This window comes from Lissotriton vulgaris, chromosome 10 (assembly GCF_964263255.1).
Source record: "Lissotriton vulgaris chromosome 10, aLisVul1.2, whole genome shotgun sequence".
NCBI lineage: Eukaryota > Metazoa > Chordata > Amphibia > Caudata > Salamandridae > Lissotriton > Lissotriton vulgaris.
The window spans coordinates 127,390,837-127,414,797 of NC_141698.1; the positions used below are offsets into that span (position 1 = coordinate 127,390,837).

Here is a 23,961-nt window from a genome sequence, read left to right on the forward strand (position 1 = left end):
CAAACTGCCAGACGCGTTTCGGGAACTCCGGTTCCCTTTCTCAATGGCCGTAAAGACTGCATACTCTCAGATGGTGTTCCCTGCACAATATCCCTTCCAGGGCAAAAGGCTTTCTCGGTCCCGTAGTGCAGTGGCAGTATCCTTCAGTGAGTTCGTCAGAAGATAGCAGCAAATCAAATTAATAGAACCCATGTGGGGCAATGCCAGGTCCAGTTGCAACCTGCCACGCTTTCTAGTTACTCCTAGTGAAGCTGCCTCCATTTACGCTGACACCGACTTAGCGCCCCTTTTTAGAACCTTTATCTCTTCTTGGTTCTGAGGTCTGTCAGAGAGGTTAATGACTGCATTATCCTCAGTACCCATTACAAAATATATATATATGCCTCTAAGGAGAGTTGAATGCCTTTATTTGAGATTTTCAGCATAGCAGGTGAGAGTCCCACTCTTCGTGTTCCGAGGCCCAACGCATTTCGAACAGCTGGTGTTCTTCTTGTCCTTCTTGTGTAATGTTTTAGAGGCTTTGCTCAGCCGCGAAGATGCCCGCTGCATATCTTGCAGATCTGGCGTTTGGGAGCACCGAGCGCTGTTGAGCGGAGGGGCCGCTTTGAGACTTTGTTCATGAACAGTACCGCAGTGTATCCAGCTCCATTCTCACCCACTGAGGGAATATTGAAAAACAATACAGACTGTGGCGGCACCCATACCGGGGAAAGGTGAAGAACCACGATTACCATATTGCTCTGCAGCATACGCCCCTAGAGGCGGGTCTTCAAATACTTATCAGGGTGTTCCTCATCATGCCTGCCACTTTCTGCTTATCTGCCCGTGATCAAGAACACCAGCTGTTCGAAACACGTTGGGCCTCGGAACAAGAAGAGTGGGACTCTCACCTGCTATGCTGAAAATCTCAAATAAAAGCATTCAACTCTCCGTAGCGGCATCTTCATGTGGGGCAACCTTCTTGTGTGATATATATATATATATATATATATAAATATATATAAATATATATGTAAGCAGCAACTGACCAAAGAATAAAAGTTTGGATTCAGATTCACAGAGTCAGCGCCTTCTTTAATCGTGAAGTATGGTATGAAAGAATATATATATATATGTTATTACAGGAGCATGACCCACTACAGTCACACTACCTACGAAGGTAACGCCACTGTGTGAATTGCGTGACTGTTTGGAAGGGAGTCGGAGGGGTATACATCCCGCTCTGACCATCCAGAGGAACAAACGTTTTTGAGGTGGTGAACGCTTACTGTGAGAACTTGCCATTAACTCAGCACATTTCGAAGAGGAAAGCATATCCATTTAAATCAATGCAGGTACGATGTAATTAACAGCAGAGACATCGAAGTTAAAGAGAATTCATTGACATTCCTGGCAGAACTTACCAAAACCTGTACACTGCATTGTGGGACATGTATTTCCATCTGGAGGTCATGTGACATTGCGTATTTAATCAGCACAACGCACTTTGCTTTTGATTAACTTTCCCACCTGTGACCAAGGCGAGAGCTGAAACGCGTAAGGAAAGGGGAAGGAGTGCTGTTGCCACCGCAAATAAATGGTTTCATCTCTGGAAAGGGCCTCGGTGTGTGTGTTTCCTGTCGTGCTGACAAGAGTGGGCTGCTCCATGCCCACTGTAGAACGAGGCCGCCCTGAAGGGTCGGGGGCTCCTTGAAATTGGAGAAATGTGCTTGGATATATATATATATATATATATATATATATATATATATATATATATATATATATATATATATATATATATATATATATATATGATCAACACCTTTCTGGGGCCGAACCGCGTCATGGCGGCGCGTGGAGTTACTATGGAATAAAATACCCCTTTTTGCACGCAATTTGCTGGGGTCGTGTTCATCTTTCCTGAAGTCTGGATGTTCAAAGACGGAGTTCCCTGTGTGTGTACACACACACGCACACACACACACGCACACACACACCACACACACTGAAAAAACCCAAAGGTTATAGTTACTTTTCAATCTAGCTACAGTTGAGAAACACCAGAACAATGAGCCATTAATGATTTAGCTTGGTTTGGAAAGTAACTGTGAAGACGCAACATAGAAGAAATTCTCTGTCACACTATCTTAAAGGCAGCCAAGACGTGCAGCTCCATAGTTCATTAGATTAAAGAGCATAAGGACACACGCATAAGGATATGTAGATTTAACACGGAACCCAACCAACATGAGCAATAGTAAAATACAAATCTTAATTTTCATCTTCAGGAAGCGACATTCAACCTGGTACAATGCCGAGTAAACAGAAAATAAGGCGAAAAGAGCAAAACGAGATTAATGGGCTCTGCAGTGTTTTATTTGTTAGATTCATTGTGTACACTTTTTTAATTCAAACTTGGTTTCTTTCAAAACTATAGCCATAATGATCAGTTGTTTTGGAAATGCCTAGTAAACAAGCTACACAGATGTCTTTCCATCCTTTAATCACTCATTGTCATGCCATTGGTACACCACAGCTGTTCTTTTTCATTTTTCTTTTAATATCTCCCCAATCAATATTTTATTGACTTTTTTATCAGGCAGTATTTGTGGCTTGGCAGTTTCCAGGACTCTTTTGTTTAAAACCCCTTAGACATTTCTTGAGAAAATACATCCACGCCATGACAGAACAAGAAATATAACGAAAGAGGAAAGACACAAATAAATGAGTCAGGGGAGGAGATGGCAGGACTGAGGGCACCAAAAATAGGGAAACGAATACATGGGATTAGGATGGAGAGGAAACAGAAGGGCAGGAGAGAACCACAGCCTGAGGACAAGGTTAAAATGAGAGAATGCCATTGTTATTTACCATTTAGTAAAGACAATGTTTACCCTCATAATGCCTCCCTGGGCCTAGATTACTTTTAGGTGATAAGTAGACAAAAGAGTCAGATTAAGAGACAAACATTAAAGTTGTTATCAATTGGTGAATTGCCATGTTGTCCCTGATTGTGCAAGTATGAAAGAGCTGAATGTTCAATTTACCAGTTGCCAAGACCAAAAAAGCACTAGCATGTTTTTCCTGAATTTAGAAATTGTTAGGAGCACCATTTCTGAAAAACGCAGAGCCCAACCAAGCAGGTCAGGTAGCAAAACATTTGAGAGAGGTATGAAGGTCGCTTTCTCTACAAAGCATGATGAACAAAACCCAATATTTTGATTGGACTTGCCAGTCCGTGAAGAGTTGGGGTGATTTGGGCTCTGTGTGGGAGCGAAAAAGCGCGGGAGCGTACACAGACTAAACACGTTGCGGACGATCCCAGTCATGTTGCAGAAACGTATTAAATAATGACCCTTGCCAAAAGCAAGTCTTGAGGTAACCGTGAAGTAAAAGAAAGAGCACAAAGAAAAAAGGCAGAGAATGAACAGGCCAGTCCTACATAATGAGTATTGCAAATGCAGAAGTAAACTTTCGTCCCCTAGCTGTTGCCCTCTCACGTATTGCGCATTGTACCAATGTCTACATCGACGTCCCAACCAAATATTTGACCAAATTACAAAAAGCTCAAAACTATGTGGCTTGCCTCTTCTACAATCAGAAAGACTGTGATCTCATTACTTAAGCCTTAAAATCATCCTTCCACCGCTGCCCTAAAATCCTATGCATGGTTGACAAGGCCCTGCCCAACTCACTGGCAGACCACCTCACTATGCTTTTCACTCTGAACCAACATGGCTCGTCCCTCTGGATGTGCTCTCCTGTTGCACTACTGCTGAGAAACCAACTTCCTATCATTTCGCAAACACCTGAAAACCCACCTCTTCCTACAAGCCTTGGCTTCTTAATTTCTTAATTGACTGAGCTCCCTATTTTTTATTTTTTTATTTTATATACCCTACATTCCTTTACCGCTGGCGTTCACCAGGTTTCTCCGCTCACCAGAATGCCTTAAATAACAGTAAAATAAATAAAACCAGGCATAATTTGTCGAAATTTGTTTCCCGTTCCTTCATGTGTGTCGCGTAGAATTGAAGGCATGATATTTGAAGCATTGCCTCTTGACAATGCAGTTTGCTGAGCTACACAAGCCCCCTTAGCTAACTGCCTGATTTAGAAGCACAGGACCAACCACTACCAGTGAAATATGTTCTGACTCCGAAGGAGAACCAGACCCAGTGGGCTATGAACGATGGAAGGTGGATCTTGTCTCGCTCTCTCTTTATCCTTGTTTAGATGAGGCTTCGCCGATGGGCAGGAAGAGATTTCAGGTGCACTTAGACTCTCCATCCCTATTCTCACCAGGCTGCTGATCCCTCTCAGGCAGAGAAAGATAAGACAACTTCAAAGCAGAATCATGACCAATTTCTACTCCGCAGCAGCGGTTGCACATAATCCGTAAGAGCCGACGTTGCGCGATTCATCACTCACAAAAGAAGCGTGGGTGACTCACTGACGTCCTCGCAGTCACATCGGCACCCAAAAGTTAGGAGAAGGAAGCAAATGAGAAAATAACAAACAAAAACTCCACTGTGAATATAAAGATTGAAAATAAAATTTCGAGCTGGAAGGGACCCAATGGCCCCCGGTGCTGTTAACCATTTTCAAAGCCACAAAACCCCTTGGAGGCAATTGAATTCCCAGGACTAATGCCATCATTATTTCAACACTGGCTGTTCACTGTGAAACAGGTGCGCTCTTGTCAAACGAGACACTTTTTTCATCATCTCAAGAGTCACTCACTGTGTATTGTTACAGCTGACAAGGTTTTTCTGTTGCCTGGTAACCAGGTCATGCTGCTAAAGCTGCCAGCACTTCTTCAATAACCAAACTTTTTTGGGGGCTGGAAAAAAAGTATGCATATGTAGGAGAAAGGGGCTAGAGTAAGGTCGATGTATAGGTTTGGAAGAGGAAAACACAGTAAAGGTAATTTAACTATATTCGTGTTTGTGCCTCAGGTCGGTTTAAAAGGACTACATTTGATTAGTTACACTAGGACCTGCTCTCAGATACTGTTCAAAACGATTCATTTCATAACTAATATTCTGAGCTTCATTTCTCTTTTACCCCCACTGGGAACCACATCAGCATCTGTTAAGCTGCAATAGACCTTAATTGTTTGCTAAGTACTTACGCATACCTCCCACTGCAAATTACGAAGAAAATGACCGGCTCACTTTAACAGTGTGGTTACAATTAGCGTGCTAGCCAGCGGGTTAGGACACTATTCCAGGGCACAGATGCGATCTACTTGTAAATGAACAGAGATATCTTGGTTTTTTTCTGATCCATGTCAAGGCTTGAGTTCAGGTCCGGCTTTAGGGCAGTGCGACTAGTGCGGCCGCACTGGGCGCTGACCTGTCGAGGGGGCGTTGATCTCAGAGGGAGTGCGCTGTGTTTAGCAATAATTGATGATAGGAGAGGTGAGGAGCACCTGGTGGTAGTGAGAGAACCCAAGGAGACGGTCATGGGGGCGCCAAAAATATTAGTCGCATCGGGCGCCACCAGTACTAAAGCCGTCCCTGCTTATATTTTACTTATATATCCAAAGCTTTGATTGCTGATTCCTGGCTCATGAGTTTGTAAATTATAATGCAACTATTCGCGTGTGTAAATAAAAACAAGTGTCCCAATGACGTGGTACCACGGTTAATCACAGTATCGCCCTTATTTACAGAGACGTTCATAGAGTCTTAAGACTGTCAATGCAATTTTAATGAAACATCACTCTTTCTATTATTAGTTATAACGAATAATGACATAAATATCACACATAAGAGAGGCTCCCAAAGTTCTGTGATGGTCTGCGGGAAGTGGCTAACTGGATGAATTCCAACTGTCTCCAGTTAAACACCAAGAAGATGGAGATTATGGTGGTTGGTAAACAGGTGGCTTTGTGGGGTGACAAATGGTGGCCTTCGGAGTTGGGTGTGACTCCCCTCCCAGCGGCAGAGATAAAAAACCTGGGGGTGTGGCTTGATCCTTCTCTGAGTTTCATCTGTCATACCAAGAAGGTGGCAGCTTCTTGCTATGGCATCATCAGAGGACTTCGACCCATCCTCAAATTCTTTCATGCACCCACAAGACAGCTAGTGGTCCAAGCATCAGTGCTGTCCAGGCTGGACTATGCCAGCTCCCTACTGGCGGGGGTTAACCAGTCAGAATTTCTGCGGCTCCAGCGGGTTCAAAACGCTGCGGCCCGACTGGTGACAGGTCTGCCTAGGCGGTGCTCGGTGTCCAATGCCCTGCGCTCTCTCCACTGGCTCCCTGTGCAGCAGAGGATTAGATTCAAGGTTCTCTGCCTTGCATTTAAAATCCTCAAGGGTACTTCCCCACAAATCTTGGAGAAACTGCTGATCCCCTATGTCCCCTCTCGCACTCTTAGATCGCTAGGCCAGAACTTAGCAGTGGTCCCGCGTTTTTTTTAAGTTGAGCAGAATTGGTGGCCGCTCCTTTCGAGTCCTGGCAGCGAGCTGGTGGAATTCTCTTCCTCCACAAATCTGGGCCATCGATGAGCTCCTTCAGTTTAGACCGGCTATCAAGACCTTTTTATTTGTTTAGTTCATCTGTTGTGTCTCTTCTCCTTTCTGCCCGCTTTTAATGTTGTGTTGTGTTTACCTTCTCAAAGCGCCAGGACGCCCCTTTGCTGGGGCAGCTGTGCGCGGTACAAATAAAAATAACATAACATAACATAACATTATTAACGGGATACTGCCTGATGCCTTTCTATATGTGCACACAGAGCTTAGCTATCTCCGCACAGCTTTATGTGCGAGAGCGGCATGTTATTTTAAAAATTGTAGGGGTGCATTATAATCTCGAGTAGTCAGCACCCACATATTTAGAGGACCTTTACTAATGTAGTTTCGAAATGTAACAGTGGGCCGGGGATCACTGCAATATGAAGTGGCGTGTTTATTAATCATAGATGAATGTAGTGCCTTAATTAGAAAATGTGATGCTGCATAACGTATAAATATAATCATATGTGAAATGTCGTGTTAACAATGATGTGCCTTAATGAAATAATACATGTGTTTATTAATAAATGGATTAACATAGAGTTCAATGTGAAAGTTTTTGCTTGCAGAATTAACGTATAAATGATGAAATGTAATGTCATGTCGTGTTAAAAATGCGTTTAAAAGTGCAAAGGCCTGGGACATGCTGAAGCCAGTAGAGGCCTAACTGTATTTCTCGTTGGTTAGCCTTAGTCGAAAAGAAATGATTTCTCTCGTCTGGGAAAGGCAGTCCTCAGCAAATATTAAATTGTAACTTCGAATGTTTGCAAGGATGGTCTCATGTATTCTAACTTTCAGGTGCAAGGCCACGAGGCTTGTTAGGTAGAAAAGTCCATTGTTTAGAAGTTAGGATAGTAGGCGCGAACGCAGAGGAGCTGCCAAAGAATTTGGAGTGCAACATTCAACGGAGAAGGTGCCTGGGACTCAAGGACACACCAACGGACGATCGATGGAGAGGTGCCATATTGGAAAAATCCAGGGATCCACACCTGCCAGAGGGGCGTAACTCTGGGCGTGTCGACTGTTTCTGGGGTTTTGTACTAGGGACAGCACTCGAGGGTGGAGAGTCAGTTCGGAGTAGATAGTAGAGAGCAGACAGCAGACTAGGAGTTAGAAAGTGGGCTTGGGAAAGACAAGATGTAGCGAATTTGCGAACTTAAGGTAGAGTAAGGTGTAGGAAGGAGCATCTTAGAAAAAGCTCAGTAATTAAAACCACTTATTAGAAGGTGAATGTACTTCTTTGGAAGTCTTCACAGCTGACACCTTTATTCTTGCTGAGTTAACCGTAAAGTAGGGATGTCACCTTAGAGTTACTGTAGGGACAGTCTAACCAGATTCTTTTATTTTTAGGTCTCAGGACCGTTAAGCTGCGAAGCAGCTTCCGGTCAGGAGAATTAATGTCTCTCAGTAGCTCAGTAGATCCCGCCTCCTTGCCCCGTCTCTTCTCCATTGGCTGGCTTCCTAAACGGAGGCCAGCCATTGGAGGAGAGATCCGGAACTCCGATGTAGCCCCGTCCTTTTCGGATTTGGGGGCGTCATTTTTGCTGTTCTTTAGACAGTGATGTTGTCCGTCACTCAGCACAGCAAAACACGCCCCCAAATCCGAAAATGTCGTAAGCCTAGTTGCCGCCATTGTTCCCCGACCACCGCCGCCGCAAGAAGTCTCGTCGTGGGGATCCCCCCTCCCATCGGGTGCTCACCCCGCTGTATATTTAAATTAAAGAGGGAGCCTACCCCTCATCAGCCCCGCATTACCGCCGCAGCCCAGGACACCCGAAAATCGTAGCCGCGACCCAGAAGTACAGTGTGCTGGGCAAGAAGCAGACGGGAGGTCTCCCCGCGCTCCTGCCCGGCAAGGAGAAGAAGCCCGTCCCCTGCCGCCGCAGACCGGAGAAGCCCAGCAGCCCTGCCCGCGGCAGAGCCGAGCTACATGTGTTGTGCTCCTGGCTCCAGACAACTCACCCAGTGTAGCGGCAGCAGGGGCAGCTTGCGAGGTCCCGGGCTTGATCATCTGTGCCTTCGGTCCCTCACCAGCCAGGCATGGTGGTGCGGAGCAGAGGCGGCCGAGCTCGGGCAGCACACAGGCAGGCACGCAGGCGGGTCAAACAACACCATGGCAGTCGGCAGCCCCTTCCTTTAAGCGCACCCCCGCCCGCCCCCCGCTCCGGCAGCTGCCCCGTCCTCTAGAGTCGTGTTTACCTCACTCTTCCTAGTGGCCCCAGTACGGTGCACATGAAGAAAGAGGCCGGACCCTTAAGGCTCTGATGTAGCTGGTTTCTTTAGTGCGAGCCGGGCTGACTTAGACGTCCTTGAGACGCATCAGGCGGCGTTTTCAAAACTTTCTTATTTTGCGTTTATAGTTCGTGGCGCTTGGGACAGGTTTGTCACGTACACAAAACTATCGAAAAGCCTAATTCTTTGGAAATTGATTGCGAGTGCCATTCAAACAGAGGGGTACGGGGCACTTTTCTAAGCGCTATCATTTACCCTAATGTGAAATGAAATCTATTTAAGTGAAGCTTGTCTGGGTCTAACGCCTCTTTTCTTTCCCTATAGTTTATTACCCCCACACCTAGTCCTTTTAGTTGTTGCTGAAAATGCGTCTTTTGAAGGTTGTTTTTTTTTTAGCACAAAGGGAGTCTTGCAAACATTTCGCTGCTGCCCCTGTGTTCGCAGTACCGCGTTCTCTCTGGAGAGGAGGAGCCCCCCCGCCACCTCACAGCTGGACCGTGGGGTGTAGCCCATATTCTCGGCAGGCGCAGATACATGCACAGCACTATGTAACCCACAGCTGCATACAACGGTCACCTCTCCTTCTTCCCATGTGATGCCGAGGCGCACACGCGTATAACTGTCATCAACATGTACAGTGCCCGAGACTCGTGAAGTTAGGAGATTCCTGTTACATGATGCAGAGGCATATGGCATACACATGCACAGTACTAGGAACTCCCCTGAATACAGGAGACTCTTCCAATGTGATGTCGAGGCACACGCGTGAAGTTAGGAGATTCGTGTTACATTATGCAGGGGTGCAGAATCTGGCATATATATGCACAGTACTGGAGCCTCCCTGAATACAGGAGACCCTTCCCTTGTGATGCTGAGGCGCACACGTGTGTGTGTAATGAACATGCGCAGTGCCCGAGACTCGTGAAGTTAGGAGACCCGTGAAGTTAGGAGACCCGTGTTACATTATGCAGGGGTGCAGAATCTGTCATACATATGCACAGTACTGGGGACTCCCTGAATACAGGAGCCCACTTGTATACGGAGATCACGCCGATGTGATGCACAGGAGCACACGTGTATACCTGAAAGAACATGCACAGTACCGGATACTCCGAAACCTGGACTCCGTGCTCCGTGGTGCTGCGGAGTAGATTTTGACATGACCCCGCCCCCCTCCCTGCAGCCCCCGGATATCTCGAGACTCTTGGAACCTGTTGTTGGGGGACACGCTACAAAACCTAATGGGAATGTGCACATGGCCGGACCCTCCCCACCCCGAGTCAGAAGACGGAAATGGCACTGGGATACACATTAAAAGTTACATATCTGCTGTAACCAGGCAGTCATTGAGAGTGCTCACGTGCCCGGGACGCCCCTTGGATGCTTGGAAGTTATGTTGATGGGTGCATGTGTGTGATACCCGACATGAACACGCACAGTTATTTATTTATTTATTTATTTATTTGGTATTGTTTGTGGGCCAGGGAGGGCAGGCGACTCTTTCTGAATTCAGGAGACCCTTTGTGATGTTGACAGTCACATTGCTCAGTGTCGAGCAACCCCCCCCCCCCCCCCACCCCCCCACCCAGGACCCTGTTAGCCGTTGTTGAGGATCACACGTTTAGGAGTGCTCTCTTACTTACCAAGGGCCGCCTCGGCGGAGCTGAAGGCCAGCATGGAGCTTTCCTTGCCCAGGTAGGTCTTGCCCTCCTCGCCGTCGCTCTGCATTGCTTCGGCCCGGTCTAGGGCCCCCTGCAGGCTCTGGGAGCCGAACTTGCGCAGCGCCTCCTGGTGCTGCTGGGAGCCGGGGAAGCCTCCGGGCAGGGAGGCCATGAGGGTGGAGGTGAGCGCCATGCCCTGCGCCAGACTGGAGCAGAAGCCGGCCGCCAGGCTGGGCATCTGGTGGTGCGGGTGTCCGGACTGGGGCAGGCTGGGTGGGGGTGGAGGTGGCGGGGGCAGCACCACCGGCCGGTAGGGCATGAACATGGGGTACCCGGTGTAGACGAAGTGCCCAGGGCTGTGCTGCGGGGGGCTCCCTATGAGAGAGTCTATGCTGAAGGCAGAGCTGCTTCCAAGGGGGCGATGCATCATCGTCAGGGGAGGGGGGAAGGCTGCACTCATAGGGGGCCCGGGGCGAGGGGAGCTCGGAGAACTCCCCCTCTCCCTGGTCCTTGCTTTGCTCCCTTTCCCAAGTACGCGCCAGACCTGAGCGGGCCAGCTCTCTCCTCCAGTATTTAAACACCTCACCGGGTCCCTAGTTAGCGGCTTCCTTCAGCTCATCCAAGAAGCTGACAAGTACCGTTAGAGGAGGCTGTACACGGCGCTCTAATGGACCTCATTACGTTCTACTTACAGATGTTCTCTTAACATAATTGATCTGCGGTGAGTTGAGAGGACTGCAACTTATTCCCTAGCCCCCAATTATGGTTGGGTAATTAGATCCCCAACCTCCAATTTTTCACATTCACCCTTCTAACATTCCAAAATATCAAAGAATCTCTTTCTCACAAAAGCTCCCCCCGCCCCCCTCGCCGGACTCCACTCCACTCTCGGTATTGACAGTTAGAGTTATATGCAGCCAATGTGGTACTTTAGCAAGTTGGCATGGAGATTCAGAGGCCCTTGGGGCTTGCTTTATAGAGTCCTTGGGTTAACACCTTAAGGTATGGAAGAGAGGGAGTAGGATCTCATCCATCCAAATAGAAGTTGTGCCCCCCCTTCAACCCACCCCCTCATGGTGAAACGGGGTTGACAGCACCGACTCCATCCACTCTGTCACTGCTTGTGTAGGGTTTGCACAGCAGCAGACATACCCATCGCCGTCATTAACTATAGTTGTTGTCGTTACCAGGGATCCTTCTGCACTGTCAGAAAGAAAAGAGACTGATGCGCTTTAGCATTGATGGATCGTAGTCCGCACATCCAAAGACTGCTATGGAAGTGGAGTGGTATTTATATCTTAGTAAAATGTGAGCTAAGTCCTCTGGCATAGAAAAATGCTGGCGATATGAGATGTTGTGGAGGTATCCTTACATGTAGTGCCGCCCCCCCCCCCCCTGTAAACTAAATACTCAGTGCGTGCTGTGATATGTGGCGACCGGCACCCCCCAAATGTGTGGCATAGTAGGAGAAACTTCAGTCTTTTGTGTACATTCTTGGGGGTCTGAGAAGTGTATATGGATCGGAAAAACTCAGTTTTGTATGAGATGTACTTACCCCTGCTCCCTCTAATAAAAACATGTTGCTTTTAGCATCTCTGCAGGTAGTCCGTTTGTATGTGCATCCATTTTTCAGGTAGAGCAAAATATAAATGCATTGCACTCGAACATTCAGAGAAGTTCTCGGTTAGTCAGAATAATGTCTTTATTCTCAAAAATGTCTTCTGTGATATGAAGGTTGGGTTGAATCGCTGCGGTTAATATCTACTGCATGTGTTTAGGTCCACACAGGCATAACGTTCGAAGTACAAATGTTACGTTAAAACAAGTGGTGATAGAATTGTTGATTGAGTCACACTCAGGGTATTCTGCTAATTTAATTTTTCAGAAGGGTTTCTAAAAATAACATTTTATATGTTTGCTTTTACATGTTATTGAATATTGAACATGACCAAAAAAAATAATTATTTTGGGTTAGAATTAGTACGGTTTTAGGGTCTGAGTAATGGATGGTGTTTGGATTAGTATTGTGGTTAGGACTGAAGTTCGGGTCGCAGTTCATGATAATGTTTACAATGTAACCATGAGCCACAGAAGGTTAAATTTCGCCTGTTTTATCTTTGCGTGTTTATTTCTTATTGTGAACAGTGTAACTCACAGCAATGTTTCTGGTTTCTGCTTTCCTTTTTATAAAATGGACACTTAAAGCCCAGAGACGTGTTCGGTACAGATGAAGGTAGATAAGTGAGTAGCAGAAGGCGAACGTATACCTACGATGCGTGTTATTTTTAGAGGAACTCGTACAGGAACTTATCGTCCGATTGTACTTTGTGTCTGTGTTTCTGTCCATCAGGTGTCTGCCATCCGTCTCTAGTATTCATGTTGAACGGGAAGTGGCAGGGAAAGAATGGGGGGGGGCGGCAGTTGTTGGCTGAGAAGGTGTGTTGTAGACACAAACCAGAAACCTTCCAACTCACTCTCTCACTACATAACTCTCTCTACCTCACTACTCCACTCTATCTCACTATCTCACAACTTCTCTCTTAAAACATCACTACCTCACTCTCTCACTACCTCACTCTCTAGCTCACAACTTCACTCTCTCTCTCTATCTCACTACCTCACTCTTTCTATCTCACTTTCACTCTCTTTCACTACCTCTCTCACTACCTCACAACATCCCTCTCCCTCACTACCTCACTCTTTCACTACCTCACTCTCTCTAGATCACTACCTCACTCTCTATCTACCTCACTCTCTCACTACCTCACTCTCTCTTTCTATACCTCTCTTTCTGTCTCTATCGCACTACCTCACTCGCTCTATGCTAATGCAAAAAGGTATCACATATGCAAAAAAAAAGCTAATGCCATTTATTTAGGGATACAAAAAAGATAAAAAAAATAATGAGCAATACCATTAGCTCTACCTATAATATTGCCGAGACCATTGCATTGTAAATGCTTGTTGTAAATGCAGTCCAGACTTTCAACATTGTCAGTAATGGTATGTCTAATGTTGCTTGAACTAACTTTGGTTTTTATTTTGAGTCGGTTGAGACTCTTGCGTAGAATTACTTTTGTATTAGTGCCAGTCTATTTCTTGAATCTTTTGTTGAGATGTTTGTATATCATTTTGGCTTTGCAATAAATCTTCAAAACTTTAGTTTGTAGTCAGTGGTCCTGTGAGCCAAATTTGGATTCAGATCGAAAAGTTGTTTAAGCTCTGATTTAGAAAATATCCCTTTACGCTTCTATGACAGGGAAAAAGGTTCAGTCGACCAGACCTGGGATTCTAGAGATTGGTAGGAAAATCTAGATGAGAATCCCAGCTTCCCCAATGGCTAACACTGGCCAGGCGGAACAGGAAGCTGCAGACACCTCGATTTACTGAATGCCCCCAGATAACCCTAGGGTGACAGTGCTGCGGTCTAAAAATGCTGTTTGATTGATTCATTGATTGAATGTCCACCATTTAAGACGCAAATCGCTATTGCAGATACTTTGTCAGAAATGTGCTTTAAACCTCAACAACCTCAATCCCCCCCCCCACTCTCCTTAACAAGTTGTATGCACGATTATCTTCTCTGAAACTCATGAGCATCCAGACTGCCAGGTGATTCCTATTTAGAAGCGGTGGCCAATTAATCAGAATTCTTGTGCCTAACATCACAGGCCTGCTGAAGGCATCCCTACTGCAGGGCATTTGTTACCGAAACTATATGGATACAGCCAGCAGTACTTCCTATTCATTGAATAGAATCTCAATTCAGAAGAGCACAGATTAATATTCACACCAAGCAAACTGTCCTTTAGAAGAGGATAATTGATGTTCTCTGCTGTAAATTCATGAAAATAGGTATCTTTAGTAACAATCTGAAGCTACTATGATGAATCAAACGTGCTGAAAAACATTAATCAATGTTTAGCATTAAGCTTTCGGACTTAAGCAGCTTTAGAAGAGAATACTGTAAAAAAAAGAGTAAAGATTCAGAAATAAAAATAATACATTGAAGCTCTACAGAATCGATGCAACATCTTTAAATTTTGGAACGACAGTAAACATTACACATAATATTGGTAGTGAGTCATTATTGAAAAACCTCCGTAAAGGACAGAACATAACAGACACAAGATCATTACCCAGAAATATACATGTTTCTCGATGCCTATGGGAGATAGTGTTTAAATAAACGCTAGGAAAAAAAGGCTTAGAAGAGGAAATAATATTGATAACATTAAGAGATAAAAATGGTTGGGGTGGAAATTTGTCAGCATTCAACAATGGAATGCAGTTATATGGTTTACACAAGAAAATAATGCACAGGAGCAATAATGCCTTTTCTTTTTTAGTTTGTAAAAGCGTTGTAATTTCCTTCTTTTTCACATTTTCACCCTTTTTGCAATAGGTTTTTAGCTATTTCACCAGTGGGAGAGACAGTCACAGTCTTGGGACATTGTTAGCTTTATCCTGCAGGCAGCAGCTTCAAAACCTATGACTTGTACCAATAGAATATCATTTTTTTTAAAGAAAGCTAAATTTATTATTACAAAACTTTACGTTTTTGGCCTTGAACTATGTTTCTCTTCTATAGTGCTGTGTTAAACCTACTGTTTCCATGTTTCGAAAACAAACACTTTCTTCATGCTATCTGCACCGAAATTAACCTTTAACATAAAAAATACCTTACAGGCAAGATCGTCCTATATCGCCACCTTGTGTCCAGGTGACACTTACCACTTGGCCTTCAGGATTTATAGTCATTAGGACTCATGAATGGCAGTACAGGATCATATTGCACTGTTAACCGGGATGTATGCCATTCGATTGAAAATATATGTGACCCAAAAATAACAAGGCATTTTTTTAATGTATTTTATTTTAAAGGTTTTATATAGCGCTGGCTAGACCCGGAGGTATCAGAGCACTTTACACGAGCATCAGATCGTAGTTACAGGTTACATTGTTACAAAGGTCACACAGTTATTAGAGCATGGCAACATAGTTATTTGTAAGGTCAAGATAAACAATAAGCACAAATACGAAAGGGGAAAAGCAAGCAAGGGGAAATATTCAGGGGAGGGGGAAGGAGCTGGGGAAGTAGATAGGTAATGAAGGCGAGAAAGAGGAGGAGAGGGTGAAGGCAACGCAAGGAAAGAGGAGGGGAAGGGCGATGGGGACACAAACCGGTAGACGAGTCAAAGCAACGTCCAAAGTCCAGTAAGCTGTGATCCCAGGGGAAGTGGTATCACTTCCCTATCTCTGTTGCGGGAGGCTCCCTTTACGCAGTGGACTCTCTCAGAGGGGTATCTAAGACTCCAAGGCCTACATATTGGATCCTTCCCCAAAAAGGGGAGAGGGAGTGCTTACCATACCTCAGTTGTGAGTGGCTCCCTTGGCGCAGTGGACTCTCTCAGCGGGTTCGCTGAGACTCCAGAGTATAAATATTGGATCTTTCCCCAACAAGGGGAGAAGTAGTGCTTAGTCAAAGGGCACAAAGGACAGGGGGCTAGGCAGACTAGCAGGCTAGGTGAGAGATTCAGGGGAGAGAGGATAGGAGCTAAGAGCTAGGGAGGTAGACAAAGGGAGAAAGAGTACTAAATAGGAACAAATTTAATTATTGAGTTATTATATAGCGCTGGCTACACCCAATGGAATCAAAGCGCTTTACATGAGGGACAATAATGTTGCAAATTACATCAGTTAAAAGTTACATAAGTATCAACAAAAGCATTTAAAGAACATAGGGGAACACAGTGAATGGAGCAGGAAGGGTAAGGGGACAGGGTAAAGGGGTAGGAGGAAGACAGGACGTAGAGACAAGGGGAAAATAGTTACAAAAGATACCAGAAAAAGCTTTTTAGGAGCATAGAAGAAAATGAAAATGGGGTGAGGAATGGAAAGGGGGTGAGGGCAAAAGGGGTAGTGTATAGATACAGCAGAGAGACAAAGGGAAAGTTTGTCCAAGGTCCGGCTGGATAGGTGACGGCCGAGGGGGAATCCTCGGTCCATCTCCTCTTCAGCTATCAGGTAGGTCCACCGGGTATTGGTCAAATGGCTAGGTCCCAACAGAAAAACAATTAAAGAGGAAGAGGGCAAGAAGAAAGGAGCGTTTGGCTATTACGATCAATGTAACAGCCAAATTCCATGTTACAACCACAGTAAGCAAGTGATGGACCTACTACAATTGGATCTGGTGTGGCAGTACAAAATGATGGAGCCCCCTGCAGAATGTGTTGAGGGGCCCATGATTCTCACATAAATCACCGCAGGGACCTGTGTGACGCCGGTGTCTAGTACATTGGATATAGTTACATTCCTATATTTATGCAGTTTTTACACTTAATAAAAGACGGTCTGAGCTCACAACATGTGGTTCCCTTTCTGAGACTGCAACAGGGCGCTGAGATGGGAAGGGAGTTCCAAGCAATGCTGAGCCTGGAGTTGCAGAAATTGGAGGTGTACGGGCGCGATCCCAACAGACAGTGGCCTAGTTGAGACCTTGGTGTCTCGAGGCCAACACCACTTCCCCCAAAAATGCGAGAGGAAAACCCATGTCATAGGGAAGTGTTTCCATGCCTACTGGAGTTCCCGTACTCTGATGGGTTCCACAGTACCCCGACTGTGAAGTGGGAATAGAGGGCTGAGGAAGTGCTGGTTGTGGAGGCAAGGTGAAGTGTCCAGCACAGTGGCTACAAGGTGCTTGCAGACTCAAGAAGGCAAGTCTGACGGTAAGATCTGCAAAAGAAAACTGTTTGTGAAAGTTACTGGCCCTAATCTCCCCTACGATCAGTGACTTCCTTGGGATACAGAGAAATAATCCCAACACCACTAAAATGTCACTCAAGAAACTCAAAGTGTTCCAATAGGGAGGTATTTTTTTTGAACGAAGAGAATCAACTTAAATGGCAGCATGGTGGAAATCCAAGCCAGACGACATTCAAGAGAATTGCACAGATCAAATGACACTGAGATGAGTAGAAAAAATACATACTGATTATGAACCCAGTTCCTTGCTTTATATATGCTTGCTAGACAGGTCCTCATGACGACTTGCCCCACTCCTCAGGGCTGGTGGGAATACCCTTTGTGATGCTTCTAACAAGCTTTTATGTTATTGTTCTTTATTGATAGGCTGTGTTATTTTTCAGGACATAAGGGCCTAGTTGTAATATATATTTGTCCGGGATACTCTCATTTTAATGCCTTCAATAAAAAAGTATTTAAAATTAAAAAATCAGTATTGCCTACAACATGCATTCAGATCTGCTGAAAGTGGGGATGGTCCATAACTCGTGAGAGGCAACTCCTTGAGTGAATCATGGTGCCCCACCACTCCTCTCCCTCAGCAAATGCCAATAAAAACATATTTTATAGTAGGGAAGATGCCATGCAGCACAGTCATGTAACAACAGCCGGGACACAATGGGTAAGCACGCTTTGAGATGAAATGGCATTGAATACGTCTTGTGATTAGCAGATTTGTGTTCCACTGTAAAGTACATGTAACATGCATTCTTTGAGGAAGCAGTGGTTATGCCCTACTGTCAGAACTGCCTTTGCTTGTTTTGGTGTAAATAAGTTCGGTAGTGTGAGAAAATGGTGTTAGAAAAATGCTTTTTTTGTAGGCTTTAAATTGAGCTAAGCTATTAATGGTGCTATAAAGATTTGGACAGTCAGCAGACCCAAATAAAACATTTTAAAAAATCGAATCCAAATGGACAAGAGTTCTTTTTCTCCCACTATCCATTTCGAGTTAGCATTCTCAAAACTAGGTTTGTGGACCTGAATAAACGAATTGGCAGGCCGCAGGAAAAATACTTCCCTTGCTAGCCACCACTGCAAGACAAGGGGAATCCCCCCTCCTTTCTGAAGAAATTGAAAAGCCCACATAAGGGGGCTCGATGAGCACTCACTGACTTACAGGTTACCCATACATCAAAAAAAAGAAAATTCGCCTGCCACAGGGCCTGCATACCCGTAAAGGTAGGGACCGGAGTCTGGAGACAAAGTCCACAGTCTCTGTAATGAAACCATGGACCAAGAAAAAGGATTGCACATGGTTCTATGGATTCCATAGTGCATGGTCCCATCACCAAGGAAAGCAGTGAACTGTGGGTGAGATTTTGAATGTTGAGTCCTTTTTCACAGATCACGATCTCTGTACCGAGACTCCACACTATGGGCGCCAGTTTAGTTATGCTGTGGCCTTAAAAGAACAGTCCATAGACTACTGCCAAATACAATTAAAAAAACTTTTCCCACATAAAAAGCATATTTAGGTGTGGATTGGCACAATATCACAACATAACAGTTCTTTTGAGAACCACCAACAAAATCAATCAAATAAATGTTCTCTATTAACCGCTAGGCCCTGCATTGCTAACCATGGAGGGTTGGGTTAAGGCCTGTGGCCAACCTTACTGGTGTGTTTCCTTGTAGGGCCAGGCCCTTTGACAGGTTGTTCAGAGGACCAGGCCATAGGCCAAGCCTTCACCAATCTCTGCTGCCACAACAGTAGTTGCTGTGAAAAGGCCACATCGGATTGGACCCACCATTTGCCCAAAGGCCAGGCTCTGTGAACAACTTTCATTGCACATGGCCAAAGGCGGTGCATGTGGGGTGCATGGGAGATGGTTACCTATCTCTCTTTAACAAAAGTTAACTTAAAGTTACAGCTAGTTTTGGTTACATTATCTTTAATAAAACTCAGAAATTCATTTGAAAAAACGAAGTTAAAGCACATTTATTATTATGAATTGAATGTGCATGATATTCGTACAGACTATACATAACTCACCGCCATGCAAACCATAACGCATACACCAGATGGCATACTTATGACAACTTTATATTTATACCAATAAATAATAACACCTACAAGCACGATATCATTAAATGAACGAAAACACCTAAATCAATTAATGTACATTTATAGTTGTTTCACTCATATTATTAAGGGTAAAGCGATATGCAATCCCATTTGTAAGATTATTTATGATGATCGACTATAACTTGCAAATTTCAGCTGTTTTTCAGGTTTCAAAAGGAACAATAACAGCATTTTTTTAAAGTGTATAGATATACAAATGCACACACATAATAGCACCATCATTCGCATTTAATACCCTAGCATAATTTTTTTTCTTCTTTAGGACTGACAGGATAATCATGATTTATGAGTCGTATTACATTCAATTATGAAGCATGAAATGTATTAAATTGAATGCAATAAAAGACACCACCTGAAAATGAGAAAAACTGACCTCATAAAAAGTTAAAACGTGATAAAATGTCTTTTTTTAAATGGTCAAAGTGTTTAGAAACAGCTTTGCCAAGAAAATTAACTAAACTTGAAAGGTGTTCCTATTAATGGAGACTGACTTTGAAATAGAAAGGACATTTCAATAAAACACTTATGTCCATCAAAAATATGAGCAGCGACTGCAGCCCAATGCAACAGTTCAAATAGGCAAGCGGTGGTGTGTCTTTTTCTCCAAGCTGGCAGATTAACACTACTAGTTTTGGTAAATGGAGGTGCTCCAACGTATGAGAATAGTTTTTTATTTTTCTTATTTAACTGAAACTAAAAACAATAAATCAATAACACAAGCCAGTATGTCATACAGTCTTCAACATAGTAGGATTTGAAAGATGTTTCAAAAGAAAGAGAAATAAAAAAAAAGTCTAAATGAATGAATCACTAATAAGGCAATACATAGAGTGATATAATAGAATAGAAGAAAGCAAGCTACAAGGAGAAAAAAAAGGAAGTAAAAAGAAGATAGTGGAAAGAAGAAAATAAGGATGGCTTTTGATACAAATTTTACTGTGATTTTTCACTATAGACAACCTGTGTCAATTTTCTAGTGCCGTAAAGGGAAAAATGCCTATCTTACTTTAAGGCAAAATCTAAAAAAGCCACCGGGTTTGCATCACTTTTTCTCAAATCCATAAATACTGGTTATGAGATTGACTAAAGCTGAAAGTAAAAGTCATGGCCCCAATAAGACAGATTTCCAACTTTTCCCTAAGAGCCTAGAATATGCAAATTGCACCTTTCTTGTTTCTGAACATTTCACATACTTGGCCCCATTTTCAGACATTAAACATGGTTTGAATGGTGCTTTGCCTTACAATGCCAATTTTTCCAATTACTAAATTCAAAATGAATCACACAGAAGTGACCTTCCCCAAAAGACCCACAACTTCTGTATAGCTCCCATATAAGACTGCTGGAGTTTAAAACACGTCTACTTAACTTTTGAGCCTTAACACCACTTTATTTTCAGCCCACAAACACATATGTCTTACTTCTGACATGAAGCAGGCTGGAATCTGTAATTCTTTCAGAATATCACTCATATCCTCTACTTTGTTGGATGTCAAATTAATCATGGATTTGACCAAAATTTCCTTTAGTGGCCCACTTTTGAACTTGCCTTGACATCTACAGCTCCCTTTTTCAGGTCTGACCATGACAACTTTTTGTCTATAAAAGGTCAGTCCCCTTCAAATCCATGGGTTTCCTGGGTTAGTCTCCTTCAGCCATTGGCTTGAGGCGCTGTCAATTACAGTTTAATCAGCTCGAAAGAGTATTTTAGTCTCACTATTGTGCTGATAACTAGAAAGTGCTTCCACTGAAGCGTGTGACTATTTTACAATGAAAAGTACACTCACGTAATCATTGCACGTTTTACTTACACTCTTTTAGTTTTAGTTTTTTTAACACAACAAGACACACAGGTTTGTTTCCTCAGAAAGCATGCTTTTTGTGATGTGGTGCAAAACCGTTGAGCTTTTTTTTAGAAATGAAGTTCAAAAGTGTGATATATTTTTGTCGAGATATGCTCTGATTGGACACTTTACAAGGGAGTAATCTATCCTGATTGGTTGGTCACAACCTGAACAATATGTTGTGTTAGCCATTGCAAGCAAGGACACAGTGCCGGTGTCCTGAAAATATACACAAATACATACATATACACACACACACACACACACGCACACAGAGTGAGCACAATCCGACACTGAAGGACATAAGGCATCACATAGGGACCACAGCCCTTGATTGGCTTGCCACCACATTGAAAACATGTTGTGGCAGCCATTACAGAACTCTGGAACATGATCCCGTTGAAATGCATTGTAATGGAGTATGCTTTTGATGGTCAAAATAGGAGCACATAGAAAGAGTGATAGCAGATTTTAGTCAAAATATTAAGTATTTGTAGGTAGTGAGCCTTTGCTGGGATGTGTTTCACCATGCTTGAGAGAGAACTGTTTTTTCTCATGTTTTTCTCATGGATGTTATTGAAGGTGCTACAGATGCGAAAATTCAAGCACTTTTTTTGTAAATTCACACTATCTTCTTCAGTTATGTGAGAATAACGTCTGTCATACTGAGTAAAAAATGAAATACAACAGCAGGAGCAGACTGTCAGTTAATTCCACAGTTTTCTACTGCTGCTGCACAACAGTTTACTAATGAACAACTAGAGCACAAACATTCCTTCTTATGACAATGGTGTGGCATACCTGAAGATTGAATCAAAGTGTAAAACGTTAAATATTTCCTTGAAGAAATGAACAAAATGAGAGCTTTCTATTTGTCATTGAACATCTGGTGAGTGCTGCTGCAGAAGACAGAATTAGGACACATTTCATGTGAGTTTTCAAATATCTTCCTCATCCTTTTCAGTAAAACATTATGAGATGTGGACTTAAATGTGTACTTTCAACACCAGCAGCGGCCTGCCAGCCTGATGAACCAACCACAGCTTTAACACAGTGTTCTAATAAGCAACAAGAGGCCCAACATTCTATATTTTTGACACAGTGAAGAACAACTGAACACCATCTTGACCAAATCAAAGCTGTAAAACTGAATGCTTTTCCTGCTGAGGATAAAGCAGTAAATGAAGATAAGAGGACGCTTGCTAACAAAATAGTCTCCCAAGATAGCCACCAGAGAAAAAAGAACCCAACTGTAGCTCAAAAATAACTCAAATGTAGCCCAAATATAGCCTAATAGTTGAAGTGATCAAATGCTTAAGCAATAAATAAACAAGTGCTCAACTGGATTAATCTACAATTGGAAACTTGGTAATCCCCAGATTAAAAAAAGGTAACTGGGATGGAAGCGGCTTCATTTTATGCACATCAAAACAGTGAAATTCACTCCGGCAGAACTAAAACTTAAAACAAATTTACTAGAGTTCAGGAAAAATCTAAAAACTTGGCTTTTCTCCAAATAATCCTGCCATCTTCTGGATCTTCTAGCCTGTCAGGATCTGCTAAGTACAGAATATTAACGCACTGGTTGTTCATTAGAACACTGTGGGGAAGGAGGAGGCATAGACTCGGACAACGGAGGACAGGGGAAGAGAGCAGCGGCAGAGGCAAGGAGTTGACCACAAGGCTTAAGCGGGAGGAGCAGTGGCAGCACAACGGTAGGAGTTGACCACAAGGCTTAAGCGGGAGGAGCAGTGGCAGCACAACGGTCCACGTATGGCAGGTGGGAGGGGGCAAGGGGAATAAGTCAAACACGCAAGGCAGGCATAGAGGCGCTGGCAGCCCAACAAACCATGGAAGTCAGGAGTAAGGGGCAATTGAAGCAAGTTATAGTTAGCTCACTAACACTGGCATAGCTCATTGGTTATGGTATTTAAGCATTAGTTTTTGATCTATTTCAACACCAAACTATAATGATATTTTGACCTTTGTTTTACCGGGATAGACTGTTCCCATGAGGCACAGGGTCAAGACTGATTTGCATATAGCTGGGTCTGAACAGGGGTGGCAATGTGAGCTAAAGAACGATCATGGATTCAACCCAGATCAGTGACTGGGGGTGTCTGAAAAGTTTGCTCCGTCCATTATCTCCTTGTGTTTGCTTTGTTCGCCTTAAGTTGGCAAGGTATGGCCAGACGTAAATCCTTTGCTCACTTTGTCATCAGATTCAAGCTAGCCTGGCTGATGAGGGGTGTTACTCCGAAACAAGTCCCAGGATGCTTGTTTCCGGTCCAGGGAAGACATGGCTGGGCAGTTTGGGCTGGACTGTTCCCATGAGGCACAGGGTCAAGACTGATTTGCATATAGCTGTGTCTGAACTGGGGTGGCATGGTGAACGATGATGGATTCAACCCAGATCTGTGACTGGGGGTGAGAATCTGAAAAGTTTCGAAACTCCGGCCATCATCTCCTTGTGTTTGCTAGATTCTCTGATAACGTACTTGTGGCATGGAGAAGATCTAACTCTAGCGTAGAGACATTTTTGAGAGATAAATATGAATAAGTAGAATTTAAGGTTCACAAGTCAAATCAGCAAAACCAGCATTAATTTCTTAGACTTGGAGGTCTTCATCATAGAAAAGAGAATTGAAACAAAGTTATTCAGGAAAGCTATTGAAGGAAACACAATACTGCATGCATCAAGCTTCCACCCACTATACACAAAGACAAGTATTCCGTACGGAGAAATTCTCCGCACCCAAAAAATTTGTAGTACCACTCCAGATACACTTAAATGTCAAGATGACATGAAAGGTATATTTGCAAAGAGAGGA

General features: G+C 43.8%; 1 protein-coding gene and 1 pseudogene across 1 annotated transcript in view; both read right to left on the minus strand.

Moving 5' to 3' along the window:
* SDK1 (sidekick cell adhesion molecule 1) overlaps positions 1-23,961 on the minus strand; it is a 1,937,536-nt gene that overhangs the window by 1,207,517 nt on the left and 706,058 nt on the right. The window lies entirely within an intron of this gene.
* LOC147684826 (homeobox protein GBX-2 pseudogene) lies at positions 10,371-10,856 on the minus strand (annotated as a pseudogene).